We start from the raw sequence: 13,070 nt of genomic DNA, 5'->3' as shown, positions 1-13,070 counted from the left end.
GATGGTCAGAAATGGTAATTTTTTAATGTTTAATTTTTTGACTGCAAATGACTATTGCATGTGAATTAGAACTCTTAGAATTAAAATTAGTGTGTTTAGAGTCATTTTAATTCCTGAAATTGGTCGAAATAGAAGCTTCTGAGTAGGAGAAAAAGTCTGTAAAAATGGCAATTTTGGTCACATTGAGGCTTTAAAAAATAGTTATTCAACATGAAGCACAATCTAAATGACATTTTGAATCAATTTTTCGACTGTCCAAAAAATCAATTTTCTGATGAAAAACGATGACCCGTGACCTGACGAGCTTTCTCCAGATGGTCAGAAATGGTAATTTTTCAATGTTTAATTTTTGTCTGCAAATGACTATTGCATGTGAATTCGAACTCTTAGAACTAAAATTAGTGGGTTTAGAGTCATTTTAATGCCTGAAATTGGTCGAAATTGAAGCTTCTGAGTAGGAGAAAAAGTCTGTAAAAATGGCAATTTTGGTCACATTGAGGCTTTAAAAAGTAGTTAATCAACAGGAGGGACAATCCAAATGACATTTTGGATCAATTTTTCGACAGTCCAAAAAAATCAATTTTCTGATGAAAAACGATGACCCGTGACCTGTCGAATTTTCTCCAGATGGTCAGAAATGGTAATTTTTTAATGTTTAATTTTTTGACTGCAAATGACTATTGCATGTGAATTAGAACTCTTAGAATTAAAATTAGTGTGTTTAGAGTCATTTTAATGCCTGAAATTGGTCGAAATAGAAGCTTCTGAAAAGGAGAAAAAGTTTGTAAAAATGGCAATTTTGGTCACATTGAGGCTTTAAAAAGTAGTTATTCAACATGAGGCACAATCCAAATGACATTTTGAATCAATTTTTCGACAGTCCAAAAAATCAATTTTCTGATGAAAAACGATGACCCGTGACCTGTCGAATTTTCTCCAGATGGTCAGAAATTATAATTTTTTAATGTTTAACTTATTGACTGTAAATGACTATCGCATGTGAATAAGAACTCTTAGAACTAAAATTAGTGTGTTTAGAGTCATTTTAATGCCTGAAATTGGTCGAAAAAGAAGCTTCTGAGTAGGAGAAAAAGTCTGTAAAAATGGCAATTTTGGTCACATTGAGGCTTTAAAATGTATTTATTCAACATGAGGCACAATCCAAATGTAATTTTGAATCAATTTTTCAACAGTCCAAAAAATCAATTTTCTGATGAAAAACGATGACCCGTGACCTGTCGGATTTTCTCCAGATGGTCAGAAATGGTAATTTTTTAATGTTTAATTTTTTGACTGCAAATGACTATTGCATGTGAATTAGAACTCTTAGAATTAAAATTAGTGTGTTTAGAGTCATTTTAATGCCAGAAATTGGTCGAAATAGAAGCTTCTGAAAAGGAGAAAAAGTTTGTAAAAATGGCAATTTTGGTCACATTGAGGCTTTAAAAAATAGTTATTCAAAATGAGGCACAATCCAAATGACATTTTGAATCAATTTTTCGACAGTCCAAAAAATCAATTTTGTGATGAAAAACGATGACCCGTGACCTGTCGAATTTTCTCCAGATGGTCAGAAATGGTAATTTTTTAATGTTTAACTTATTGACTGTAAATGACTATCGCATGTGAATTAGAACTCTTAGAACTAAAATTAGTGTGTTTAAAGTCATTTTAATGCCTGAAATTGGTCGAAATAGAAGCTTCTGAGTAGGAGAAAAAGTCTGTAAAAATGGCAATTTTGGTCACATTGAGGCTTTAAAATGTATTTATTCAACATGAGGCACAATCCAAATGAAATTTTGAATCAATTTTTCGACAGTCCAAAAAATCAATTTTCTGATGAAAAACGATGACCCGTTACCTGTCGAATTTTCTCCAGATGGTCAGAAATGGTAATTTTTTAATGTTTAACCTATTGACTGTAAATGACTATCGCATGTGAATTAGAACTCTTAGAACTAAAATTAGTGTGTTTAGAGTCATTTTAATGCCTGAAATTGGTCGAAATAGAAGCTTCTGAGTAGGAGAAAAAGTCTGTAAAAATGGCAATTTTGGCAACATTGAGGATTTAAAATGTATTTATTCAACATGAGGCACAATCCAAATGAAATTTCGAATCAATTTTTCGACAGTCCAAAAAATCAATTTTCTGATGAAAAACGATGACCCGTGACCTGTCGAATTTTCTCCAGATGGTCAGAAATGGTAATTTTTTAATGTTTAATTTTTTGACTGCAAATGACTATTGCATGTGAATTAGAACTCTTAGAATTAAAATTAGTGTGTTTAGAGTCATTTTAATGCCTGAAATTGGTCGAAATAGAAGCTTCTGAAAAGGAGAAAAAGTTTGTAAAAATGGCAATTTTGGTTACATTGAGGCTTTAAAAACTAGTTATTCAACATGAGGCACAATCCAAATGACATTTTGAATCAATTTTTCGACAGTCCAAAAAATCAATTTTCTGATGAAAAACGATGACCCGTGACCTGTCGAATTTTGTCCAGATGGTCAGAAATGGTAATTTTTTAATGTTTAACTTATTGATTGTAAATGACTATCGCATGTGAATTAGAACTCTTAGAACTAAAATTAGTGTGTTTAAAGTCATTTTAATGCCTGAAATTGGTCGAAATAGAAGCTTCTGAGTAGGAGAAAAAGTCTGTAAAAATGGCAATTTTGGTCACATTGAGGCTTTAAAATGTATTTATTCAACATGAGGCACAATCCAAATGACATTTTGAATCAATTTTTCGACAGTCCAAAAAATCAATTTTCTGATGAAAAACGATGACCCGTGACCTGTCGAATTTTCTCCAGATGGTCAGAAATTATAATTTTTTAATGTTTAACTTATTGACTGTAAATGACTATCGCATGTGAATAAGAACTCTTAGAACTAAAATTAGTGTGTTTAGAGCCATTTTAATGCCTGAAATTGGTCAAAATAGAAGCTTCTGAGTAGGAGAAAAAGTCTGTAAAAATGGCAATTTTGGTCACATTGAGGCTTTAAAAAGTAGTTATTCAACATGAGGCACAATCCAAATGAAATTTTGAATCAATTTTTCGACAGTCAAAAAAAGCAATTTTCTGATGAAAAACGATGACCCGTGACCTGTCGAATTTTCTCCAGATGGTCAGAAATGGTAATTTTTTAATGTTTAATTTTTTGACTGCAAATGACTATTGCATGTGAATTAGAACTCTTAGAATTAAAATTAGTGTGTTTAGAGTCATTTTAATTCCTGAAATTGGTCGAAATAGAAGCTTCTGAGTAGGAGAAAAAGTCTGTAAAAATGGCAATTTTGGTCACATTGAGGCTTTAAAAAATAGTTATTCAACATGAAGCACAATCTAAATGACATTTTGAATCAATTTTTCGACTGTCCAAAAAATCAATTTTCTGATGAAAAACGATGACCCGTGACCTGACGAGCTTTCTCCAGATGGTCAGAAATGGTAATTTTTCAATGTTTAATTTTTGTCTGCAAATGACTATTGCATGTGAATTCGAACTCTTAGAACTAAAATTAGTGGTTTTAGAGTCATTTTAATGCCTGAAATTGGTCGAAATTGAAGCTTCTGAGGAGGAGAAAAAGTCTGTAAAAATGGCAATTTTGGTCACATTGAGGCTTTAAAAAGTAGTTATTCAACAGGAGGGACAATCCAAATGACATTTTGGATCAATTTTTCGACAGTCCAAAAAAATCAATTTTCTGATGAAAAACGATGACCCGTGACCTGTCGAATTTTCTCCAGATGGTCAGAAATGGTAATTTTTTAATGTTTAATTTTTTGACTGCAAATGACTATTGCATGTGAATTAGAACTCTTAGAATTAAAATTAGTGTGTTTAGAGTCATTTTAATGCCTGAAATTGGTCGAAATAGAAGCTTCTGAAAAGGAGAAAAAGTTTGTAAAAATGGCAATTTTGGTCACATTGAGGCTTTAAAAAGTAGTTATTCAACATGAGGCACAATCCAAATGACATTTTGAATCAATTTTTCGACAGTCCAAAAAATCAATTTTCTGATGAAAAACGATGACCCGTGACCTGTCAAATTTTCTCCAGATGGTCAGAAATTATAATTTTTTAATGTTTAACTTATTGACTGTAAATGACTATCGCATGTGAATAAGAACTCTTAGAACTAAAATTAGTGTGTTTAGAGTCATTTTAATGCCTGAAATTGGTCGAAATAGAAGCTTCTGAATAGGAGAAAAAGTCTGTAAAAATGGCAATTTTAGTCACATTGAGGCTTTAAAATGTATTTATTCAACATGAGGCACAATCAAAAAGAAATTTTGAATCAATTTTTCGACAGTCCAAAACATCAATTTTCTGATGAAAAACGATGACCCGTGACCTGTCGAATTTTCTCCAGATGGTCAGAAATGGTAATTTTTTAATGTTTAATTTTTTGACTGCAAATGACTATTGCATGTGAATTAGAACTCTTAGAATTAAAATTAGTGTGTTTAGAGTCATTTTAATTCCTGAAATTGGTCGAAATAGAAGCTTCTGAGTAGGAGAAAAAGTCTGTAAAAATGGCAATTTTGGTCACATTGAGGCTTTAAAAAATAGTTATTCAACATGAGGCACAATCCAAATGTAATTTTGAATCAATTTTTCAACAGTCCAAAAAATCAATTTTCTGATGAAAAACGATGACCCGTGACCTGTCGGATTTTCTCCAGATGGTCAGAAATGGTAATTTTTTAATGTTTAATTTTTTTACTGCAAATGACTATTGCATGTGAATTAGAACTCTTAGAATTAAAATTAGTGTGTTTAGAGTCATTTTAATGCCAGAAATTGGTCGAAATAGAAGCTTCTGAAAAGGAGAAAAAGTTTGTAAAAATGGCAATTTTGGTCACATTGAGGCTTTAAAAACTAGTTATTCAAAATGAGGCACAATCCAAATGACATTTTGAATCAATTTTTCGACAGTCCAAAAAATCAATTTTGTGATGAAAAACGATGACCCGTGACCTGTCGAATTTTCTCCAGATGGTCAGAAATGGTAATTTTTTAATGTTTAACTTATTGACTGTAAATGACTATCGCATGTGAATTAGAACTCTTAGAACTAAAATTAGTGTGTTTAAAGTCATTTTAATGCCTGAAATTGGTCGAAATAGAAGCTTCTGAGTAGGAGAAAAAGTCTGTAAAAATGGCAATTTTGGTCACATTGAGGCTTTAAAATGTATTTATTCAACATGAGGCACAATCCAAATGAAATTTTGAATCAATTTTTCGACAGTCCAAAAAATCAATTTTCTGATGAAAAACGATGACCCGTTACCTGTCGAATTTTCTCCAGATGGTCAGAAATGGTAATTTTTTAATGTTTAACCTATTGACTGTAAATGACTATCGCATGTGAATTAGAACTCTTAGAACTAAAATTAGTGTGTTTAGAGTCATTTTAATGCCTGAAATTGGTCGAAATAGAAGCTTCTGAGTAGGAGAAAAAGTCTGTAAAAATGGCAATTTTGGCAACATTGAGGATTTAAAATGTATTTATTCAACATGAGGCACAATCCAAATGAAATTTCGAATCAATTTTTCGACAGTCCAAAAAATCAATTTTCTGATGAAAAACGATGACCCGTGACCTGTCGAATTTTCTCCAGATGGTCAGAAATGGTAATTTTTTAATGTTTAATTTTTTGACTGCAAATGACTATTGCATGTGAATTAGAACTCTTAGAATTAAAATTAGTGTGTTTAGAGTCATTTTAATGCCTGAAATTGGTCGAAATAGAAGCTTCTGAAAAGGAGAAAAAGTTTGTAAAAATGGCAATTTTGGTTACATTGAGGCTTTAAAAACTAGTTATTCAACATGAGGCACAATCCAAATGACATTTTGAATCAATTTTTCGACAGTCCAAAAAATCAATTTTCTGATGAAAAACGATGACCCGTGACCTGTCGAATTTTGTCCAGATGGTCAGAAATGGTAATTTTTTAATGTTTAACTTATTGATTGTAAATGACTATCGCATGTGAATTAGAACTCTTAGAACTAAAATTAGTGTGTTTAAAGTCATTTTAATGCCTGAAATTGGTCGAAATAGAAGCTTCTGAGTAGGAGAAAAAGTCTGTAAAAATGGCAATTTTGGTCACATTGAGGCTTTAAAATGTATTTATTCAACATGAGGCACAATCCAAATGACATTTTGAATCAATTTTTCGACAGTCCAAAAAATCAATTTTCTGATGAAAAACGATGACCCGTGACCTGTCGAATTTTCTCCAGATGGTCAGAAATTATAATTTTTTAATGTTTAACTTATTGACTGTAAATGACTATCGCATGTGAATAAGAACTCTTAGAACTAAAATTAGTGTGTTTAGAGCCATTTTAATGCCTGAAATTGGTCAAAATAGAAGCTTCTGAGTAGGAGAAAAAGTCTGTAAAAATGGCAATTTTGGTCACATTGAGGCTTTAAAAAGTAGTTATTCAACATGAGGCACAATCCAAATGAAATTTTGAATCAATTTTTCGACAGTCAAAAAAAGCAATTTTCTGATGAAAAACGATGACCCGTGACCTGTCGAATTTTCTCCAGATGGTCAGAAATGGTAATTTTTTAATGTTTAATTTTTTGACTGCAAATGACTATTGCATGTGAATTAGAACTCTTAGAATTAAAATTAGTGTGTTTAGAGTCATTTTAATTCCTGAAATTGGTCGAAATAGAAGCTTCTGAGTAGGAGAAAAAGTCTGTAAAAATGGCAATTTTGGTCACATTGAGGCTTTAAAAAATAGTTATTCAACATGAAGCACAATCTAAATGACATTTTGAATCAATTTTTCGACTGTCCAAAAAATCAATTTTCTGATGAAAAACGATGACCCGTGACCTGACGAGCTTTCTCCAGATGGTCAGAAATGGTAATTTTTCAATGTTTAATTTTTGTCTGCAAATGACTATTGCATGTGAATTCGAACTCTTAGAACTAAAATTAGTGGTTTTAGAGTCATTTTAATGCCTGAAATTGGTCAAAATTGAAGCTTCTGAGTAGGAGAAAAAGTCTGTAAAAATGGCAATTTTGGTCACATTGAGGCTTTAAAAAGTAGTTATTCAACAGGAGGGACAATCCAAATGACATTTTGGATCAATTTTTCGACAGTCCAAAAAAATCAATTTTCTGATGAAAAACGATGACCCGTGACCTGTCGAATTTTCTCCAGATGGTCAGAAATGGTAATTTTTTAATGTTTAATTTTTTGACTGCAAATGACTATTGCATGTGAATTAGAACTCTTAGAATTAAAATTAGTGTGTTTAGAGTCATTTTAATGCCTGAAATTGGTCGAAATAGAAGCTTCTGAAAAGGAGAAAAAGTTTGTAAAAATGGCAATTTTGGTCACATTGAGGCTTAAAAAAGTAGTTATTCAACATGAGGCACAATCCAAATGACATTTTGAATCAATTTTTCGACAGTCCAAAAAATCAATTTTCTGATGAAAAACGATGACCCGTGACCTGTCAAATTTTCTCCAGATGGTCAGAAATTATAATTTTTTAATGTTTAACTTATTGACTGTAAATGACTATCGCATGTGAATAAGAACTCTTAGAACTAAAATTAGTGTGTTTAGAGTCATTTTAATGCCTGAAATTGGTCGAAATAGAAGCTTCTGAATAGGAGAAAAAGTCTGTAAAAATGGCAATTTTAGTCACATTGAGGCTTTAAAATGTATTTATTCAACATGAGGCACAATCAAAAAGAAATTTTGAATCAATTTTTCGACAGTCCAAAACATCAATTTTCTGATGAAAAACGATGACCCGTGACCTGTCGAATTTTCTCCAGATGGTCAGAAATGGTAATTTTTTAATGTTTAACCTATTGACTGTAAATGACTATCGCATGTGAATTAGAACTCTTAGAACTAAAATTAGTGTGTTTAGAGTCATTTTAATGCCTGAAATTGGTCGAAATAGAAGCTTCTGAGTAGGAGAAAAAGTCTGTAAAAATGGCAATTTTGGTCACATTGAGGCTTTAAAATGTATTTATTCAACATGAGGCACAATCCAAAGGAAATTTTGAATCAATTTTTCGACAGTCCAAAAAATCAATTTTCTGATGAAAAACGATGACCCGTGACCTTTCGAATTTTCTCCAGATGGTCAGAAATGGTAATTTTTTAATGTTTAAGTTTTTTGACTGCAAATGACTATTGCATGTGAATTAGAACTCTTAGAATTAAAATTAGTGTGTTTAGAGTCATTTTAATGCCTGAAATTGGTTAAAATAGAAGCTTCTGAAAAGGAGAAAAAGTCTCTAAAAATGGCAATTTTGGTCACATTGAGGCTTTAAAAAGTAGTTATTCAACATGAGGCACAATCCAAATGACATTTTGAAACAATTTTTCGACAGTCCAAAAAATCAATTTTCTGATGAAAAACGATGACCCGTGACCTGTCGAATTTTCTCCAGATGGTCAGAAATTATAATTTTTTAATGTTTAACTTATTGACTGTAAATGACTATCGCATGTGAATAAGAACTCTTAGAACTAAAATTAGTGTGTTTAGAGTCATTTTAATGCCTGAAATTGGTCAAAATAGAAGCTTCTGAGTAGGAGAAAAAGTCTGTAAAAATGGCAATTTTGGTCACATTGAGGCTTTAAAAAGTAGTTATTCAACATGAGGCACAATCCAAATGAAATTTTGAATCAATTTTTCGACAGTCCAAAAAAGCAATTTTCTGATGAAAAACGATGACCCGTGACCTGTCGAATTTTCTCCAGATGGTCAGAAATGGTAATTTTTTAATGTTTAATTTTTTGACTGCAAATGACTATTGCATGTGAATTAGAACTCTTAGAATTAAAATTAGTGTGTTTAGAGTCATTTTAATTCCTGAAATTGGTCGAAATAGAAGCTTCTGAGTAGGAGAAAAAGTCTGTAAAAATGGCAATTTTGGTCACATTGAGGCTTTAAAAAATAGTTATTCAACATGAAGCACAATCTAAATGACATTTTGAATCAATTTTTCGACAGTCCAAAAAATCAATTTTCTGATGAAAAACGATGACCCGTGACCTGACGAGCTTTCTCCAGATGGTCAGAAATGGTAATTTTTCAATGTTTAATTTTTGTCTGCAAATGACTATTGCATGTGAATTCGAACTCTTAGAACTAAAATTAGTGGGTTTAGAGTCATTTTAATGCCTGAAATTGGTCGAAATTGAAGCTTCTGAGTAGGAGAAAAAGTCTGTAAAAATGGCAATTTTGGTCACATTGAGGCTTTAAAAAGTAGTTATTCAACAGGAGGGACAATCCAAATGACATTTTGGATCAATTTTTCGACAGTCCAAAAAAATCAATTTTCTGATGAAAAACGATGACCCGTGACCTGTCGAATTTTCTCCAGATGGTCAGAAATGGTAATTTTTTAATGTTTAATTTTTTGACTGCAAATGACTATTGCATGTGAATTAGAACTCTTAGAATTAAAATTAGTGTGTTTAGAGTCATTTTAATGCCTGAAATTGGTCGAAATAGAAGCTTCTGAAAAGGAGAAAAAGTTTGTAAAAATGGCAATTTTGGTCACATTGAGGCTTTAAAAAGTAGTTATTCAACATGAGGCACAATCCAAATGACATTTTGAATCAATTTTTCGACAGTCCAAAAAATCAATTTTCTGATGAAAAACGATGACCCCGTGACCTGTCGAATTTTCTCCAGATGGTCAGAAATTATAATTTTTTAATGTTTACCTTATTGACTGTAAATGACTATCGCATGTGAATAAGAACTCTTAGAACTAAAATTAGTGTGTTTAGAGTCATTTTAATGCCTGAAATTGGTCGAAAAAGAAGCTTCTGAGTAGGAGAAAAAGTCTGTAAAAATGGCAATTTTGGTCACATTGAGGCTTTAAAATGTATTTATTCAACATGAGGCACAATCAAAAAGAAATTTTGAATCAATTTTTCGACAGTCCAAAAAATCAATTTTCTGATGAAAAACGATGACCCGTGACCTGTCGAATTTTCTCCAGATGCTCAGAAATGGTAATTTTTTAATGTTTAACCTATTGACTGTAAATGACTATCGCATGTGAATTAGAACTCTTAGAACTAAAATTAGTGTGTTTAGAGTCATTTTAATGCCTGAAATTGGTCGAAATAGAAGCTTCTGAGTAGGAGAAAAAGTCTGTAAAAATGGCAATTTTGGTCACATTGAGGCTTTAAAATGTATTTATTCAACATGAGGCACAATCCAAATGTAATTTTGAATCAATTTTTCAACAGTCCAAAAAATCAATTTTCTGATGAAAAACGATGACCCGTGACCTGTCGAATTTTCTCCAGATGGTCAGAAATGGTAATTTTTTAATGTTTAATTTTTTGACTGCAAATGACTATTGCATGTGAATTAGAACTCTTAGAATTAAAATTAGTGTGTTTAGAGTCATTTTAATGCCAGAAATTGGTCGAAATAGAAGCTTCTGAAAAGGAGAAAAAGTTTGTAAAAATGGCAATTTTGGTCACATTGAGGCTTTAAAAACTAGTTATTCAAAATGAGGCACAATCCAAATGACATTTTGAATCAATTTTTCGACAGTCCAAAAAATCAATTTTGTGATGAAAAACGATGACCCGTGACCTGTCGAATTTTCTCCAGATGGTCAGAAATGGTAATTTTTTAATGTTTAACTTATTGACTGTAAATGACTATCGCATGTGAATTAGAACTCTTAGAACTAAAATTAGTGTGTTTAAAGTCATTTTAATGCCTGAAATTGGTCGAAATAGAAGCTTCTGAGTAGGAGAAAAAGTCTGTAAAAATGGCAATTTTGGTCACATTGAGGCTTTAAAATGGATTTATTCAACATGAGGCACAATCCAAATGAAATTTTGAATCAATTTTTCGACAGTCCAAAAAATCAATTTTCTGATGAAAAACGATGACCCGTTACCTGTCGAATTTTCTCCAGATGGTCAGAAATGGTAATTTTTTAATGTTTAACCTATTGACTGTAAATGACTATCGCATGTGAATTAGAACTCTTAGAACTAAAATTAGTGTGTTTAGAGTCATTTTAATGCCTGAAATTGGTCGAAATAGAAGCTTCTGAGTAGGAGAAAAAGTCTGTAAAAATGGCAATTTTGGCAACATTGAGGATTTAAAATGTATTTATTCAACATGAGGCACAATCCAAATGAAATTTCGAATCAATTTTTCGACAGTCCAAAAAATCAATTTTCTGATGAAAAACGATGACCCGTGACCTGTCGAATTTTCTCCAGATGGTCAGAAATGGTAATTTTTTAATGTTTAATTTTTTGACTGCAAATGACTATTGCATGTGAATTAGAACTCTTAGAATTAAAATTAGTGTGTTTAGAGTCATTTTAATGCCAGAAATTGGTCGAAATAGAAGCTTCTGAAAAGGAGAAAAAGTTTGTAAAAATGGCAATTTTGGTTACATTGAGGCTTTAAAAACTAGTTATTCAACATGAGGCACAATCCAAATGACATTTTGAATCAATTTTTCGACAGTCCAAAAAATCAATTTTCTGATGAAAAACGATGACCCGTGACCTGTCGAATTTTCTCCAGATGGTCAGAAATGGTAATTTTTTAATGTTTAACTTATTGATTGTAAATGACTATCGCATGTGAATTAGAACTCTTAGAACTAAAATTAGTGTGTTTAAAGTCATTTTAATGCCTGAAATTGGTCGAAATAGAAGCTTCTGAGTAGGAGAAAAAGTCTGTAAAAATGGCAATTTTGGTCACATTGAGGCTTTAAAATGTATTTATTCAACATGAGGCACAATCCAAATGACATTTTGAATCAATTTTTCGACAGTCCAAAAAATCAATTTTCTGATGAAAAACGATGACCCGTGACCTGTCGAATTTTCTCCAGATGGTCAGAAATTATAATTTTTTAATGTTTAACTTATTGACTGTAAATGACTATCGCATGTGAATAAGAACTCTTAGAACTAAAATTAGTGTGTTTAGAGTCATTTTAATGCCTGAAATTGGTCAAAATAGAAGCTTCTGAGTAGGAGAAAAAGTCTGTAAAAATGGCAATTTTGGTCACATTGAGGCTTTAAAAAGTAGTTATTCAACATGAGGCACAATCCAAATGAAATTTTGAATCAATTTTTCGACAGTCAAAAAAAGCAATTTTCTGATGAAAAACGATGACCCGTGACCTGTCGAATTTTCTCCAGATGGTCAGAAATGGTAATTTTTTAATGTTTAAGTTTTTTGACTGCAAATGACTATTGCATGTGAATTAGAACTCTTAGAATTAAAATTAGTGTGTTTAGAGTCATTTTAATGCCTGAAATTGGTTAAAATAGAAGCTTCTGAAAAGGAGAAAAAGTCTGTAAAAATGGCAATTTTGGTCACATTGAGGCTTTAAAAAGTAGTTATTCAACATGAGGCACAATCCAAATGACATTTTGAAACAATTTTTCGACAGTCCAAAAAATCAATTTTCTGATGAAAAACGATGACCCGTGACCTGTCGAATTTTCTCCAGATGGTCAGAAATTATAATTTTTTAATGTTTAACTTATTGACTGTAAATGACTATCGCATGTGAATAAGAACTCTTAGAACTAAAATTAGTGTGTTTAGAGTCATTTTAATGCCTGAAATTGGTCAAAATAGAAGCTTCTGAGTAGGAGAAAAAGTCTGTAAAAATGGCAATTTTGGTCACATTGAGGCTTTAAAAAGTAGTTATTCAACATGAGGCACAATCCAAATGAAATTTTGAATCAATTTTTCGACAGTCCAAAAAAGCAATTTTCTGATGAAAAACGATGACCCGTGACCTGTCGAATTTTCTCCAGATGGTCAGAAATGGTAATTTTTTAATGTTTAATTTTTTGACTGCAAATGACTATTGCATGTGAATTAGAACTCTTAGAATTAAAATTAGTGTGTTTAGAGTCATTTTAATTCCTGAAATTGGTCGAAATAGAAGCTTCTGAGTAGGAGAAAAAGTCTGTAAAAATGGCAATTTTGGTCACATTGAGGCTTTAAAAAATAGTTATTCAACATGAAGCACAATCTAAATGACATT

The sequence above is a fragment of the Triturus cristatus genome, chromosome 1_2 (assembly GCF_964204655.1).
Source record: "Triturus cristatus chromosome 1_2, aTriCri1.1, whole genome shotgun sequence".
Classification (NCBI taxonomy): Eukaryota; Metazoa; Chordata; class Amphibia; order Caudata; family Salamandridae; genus Triturus; species Triturus cristatus.
Note: the sequence above shows the minus strand (reverse complement) of the source record.